Genomic DNA, 3,436 nt, shown 5'->3' on the forward strand with positions numbered 1-3,436 from the left:
GGAAGAAGGAAAATGGAGCCAACGTTAGTGACACTTACCTTTGTCACTAACGTTGGACCAAGCTCATAAGTGGCCACGTTAAGAGCCACGTTAACTTAGTTAACGTGGACTCTAATGTTAAGAAGCAAAAGAGAAGCCAACGTTAGTGACATTCACCTTTGTCACTAACGTTGGCCAAGACTCCATAAGCCACGTTAACTCCCACGTTAACTTAGTTAACGTGAAAGCTAACGTGGAGAAAGCAATTGATAGCCAACGTTAGTGACACTTACCTTTGTCACTAACGTTGGGGTGAACCACCAAGAGCCACCATGAGCAACGTTAACTCCTACGTTAACTTAGTTAACGTGGAAGCTAACGTGGATAAAGAGATGATAAGCCAACATTAGTGACACTCACCTTTGTCACTAATGTTGGAGATGGCTAGCATGACTACGTTAGAAACCACGTTAACTTAGTTAACGTGGACTCTAACGTGGGAAATAGGGGCACATTGGAACGTTAGTGACAAAGGTAAGTGTCACTAACGTTCTCGAAGAATTGGTACTGCTATGTTAGAAGCCACGTTAACCTAGTTAACGTGGACTCTAACGTAGGGACAAGGGAGGACTCTCCACGTTATTGGGAAAGGTAAGTCCCAATAACGTGTGCGAAGGACTAAGAGGCAACGTTAGTGGTCACATTAGTGCCACTAACATTGAAGTCAACGTGATATTATTTGGGTTAGGAACGTTAGTAAAAAAGGTGATTGTCACTAACGTTCTCGAACCCACACTTTCACTTAACGTTGACACCACTAACGTCTTGAGTCAAAGTCCCTGCATACTTCACCTTTTCTCTTTGCAAACAAAGCTAAGCCCGATGAAAAGGATAACTGCTTCAAACTCAAGATTCAGAGGCCCATACCCAAGACTTGAAGAGCCAACTAGAAGATGAGAAAAGTAGTATATATAGGAGTAGCTTTGAATTAGTTAGGGGATTGGAAACTTTAGGGAGCCTTTGGCATAGAACTACTCTCTGTATTTTACTTTCTCTGCAGTTCTAGTTTTACTTTCATCATGTATTCTCCATCTTGGTTTTCATTTTCCAGAGCTATGAACAACTAAACCCCTTTCATTGGGTTAGGGAGCTCTGTTGTAATTTGATGGATCAATATTAGTTTTCATTCTCCTTCTTCTATCTTTTCTCTTGATTTTACTAGAAAGCTTTCGATCTTCATCCAATTGGGTAGTTATCTTGGAAAAGAAGCTATTCATACTTGGATCTCTTCTGAACCTTGAAAGAGGAATGAAGAGATCATGCTAGAAATGCTTTCTCATGCTGGACCAAATTGGGTTTGGATGGATATGTGACTATAATCCTACCAACACTTGATTTGGGAAATGCATGTGGTATAATCAGTGACCATACTTCATCTCTTCTCATGAGCAATTGACCAAGGAATTGGCTATTGATCAAGATTTGAGAGATTGAATTACCAAGAAATTGGAATTCGATCACTTAAGATTGCCAAGGAGATCAATGAATGCATTGATTGAGGAAGAGATGAAAATGAACTTGATCCGGAGAATGCAACATCTCCTGAGCCCAATGAACTCCCCATTTCTGATCTTACCCATTCTCTTTAATTTCTGCCATTTACTTTTATGAGCAACTACCCCATTCCCATTTAAGATTCTGCCATTTACTTTCCGCATTTACATTCAGCTCTTTATTTTTAGCATTTACTGTTTCTGCTATTTACTTTCCCGCCATTTAATTTTCTGCAAATCTCAAATCAAATTCTGGTTCGCTCAACTAGAACATTCCTCTAATTAAAGTTGCTTGATCAATCAATCTCTGTAGGATTCGACCTCACTCTATTGTGAGTTTTTACTTGACGACAAATTCGGTACACTTGCCGAAGAAAATTTGTTGAGAGACAAGTTTTGTGCGTATCAAGTTTATGGCACCGTTGTCGGGAATTGATTTTGAATCAACAATGATTAAGTTGGAGGATCACTAGATTGAGCATTTGTTATTCTGTTGATTTAAATTTCTGTTTGAGCAATTTACTTTCGGTTTCAGTTTTTTTGTATTCCCATCCCTTTAACCCTTTTATTCCAGTTGTTTACACTCTGTTTCACTCACCCACTAACTGTTTGATATATTGCATCACTCACACAACAGTAATTCTAACAGAATACTTTCTGGATCTGTTTCTTTGCTTGTACCTTGTTGGTTGTATGACAGGGAGGAGAAGCGGGGCTTCAACTTCCTTTGATTCTGAACCTGAGAGGACCTTCCTTAGATTAAGGATGGAAGCAAGATGAAAAAGAGTAGTTGGTGCTGAGGAAGAGGAAGAGTACTTTGAACCAAACATGGAGGAGAATATGGAGAACCATCATGAAGAAGAGGCTCACAACCATGGAAGAGAAGGTCTAGCAAATCATGCTGGGCAAGAGAGAAGAGTTATGGGTTCTTACATCAACCCAAACCCAGGAAACTGTAGAAGTAGCATCCAAAAACCAACCATACATGCCAACAACTTTGAACTAAAACCACAGCTCATCACCCTTGTTCAGAACAACTATTCATTTGGAGGAAGCATCCAAGAAGACCCCAATCAACATCTAACCACCTTCCTGAGGATATGCGATACTGTGAAGTCTAATGGTGTTCATCTTGACACCTATAGACTACTTTTGTTCCCTTTCTCACTCAAGGATAAGGCATCTAAATGGCTAGAATCCTTCCCTAAGGAGAGTTTGACAACCTGGGAAGATGTGGTGAACAAATTTTTCTATCCTCCTCAAAGAATCAACAGGCTGAGAGCTGAGGTTCAAACTTTCAGACAGCAGGATGGTGAGACTCTATATGAAGCATGGGAGAGGTTTAAGGACCTAACAAGGAGGTGTCCACCAGATATATTCAATGAATGGGTGTAGCTACACATTTTCTATGAAGGCCTTTCATATGAATCAAAGAAGGCAGTAGACCACTCATCCGGGGGATCTCCGAACAAGAAGAAGACCATTGAGGAGGCCATAGATGTCATTGAAACTGTAGCAGAGAATGACTACTTCTAGGCCTCCGAAAGAGGGAACACTAGAGGAGTGATGGAGCTAAATAATGTGGATGCACTGCTGGCCCATAACAAGCTCATAACCAAGCAGTTGGCTGACCTCACCAAGAAGATGGAGAGGAACTGTAACAACCCCGGTTTTCGAGAACGCAAATCTTTTCTGAAAGTACGGATTTCTCTGGAAGATCAGTAAGGGGAAAACCTTTGATATATCATCACGTATCTCAATCCTCATTTTCATTATGTCATCTTTAAGTTAGAACCTTTTCTGAGACAAGCTCGATAACGCGGTCACGAAGAACCTGGTTTTTGAACTGTATCGGTTAGAAGTTTTGATTTGGTTTTTTGTAAATAGTCTCAGTTTGACGAACC

General features: G+C 40.4%; 1 non-coding gene across 1 annotated transcript; it reads right to left on the bottom strand.

The window, feature by feature from the left end:
* Positions 1–2,804: 2,804 nt before the first annotated feature.
* LOC148564263 (small nucleolar RNA R71) lies at positions 2,805–2,911 on the bottom strand. The gene has a single exon (XR_015885584.1). It is a non-coding gene; the product is annotated as a small nucleolar RNA R71 (small nucleolar RNA).
* Positions 2,912–3,436: the final 525 nt, after the last annotated feature.

This window comes from Arachis ipaensis, chromosome B5 (genome assembly GCF_059453495.1).
Source record: "Arachis ipaensis isolate K30076 ecotype BB chromosome B5, ASM5945349v1, whole genome shotgun sequence".
NCBI lineage: Eukaryota > Viridiplantae > Streptophyta > Magnoliopsida > Fabales > Fabaceae > Arachis > Arachis ipaensis.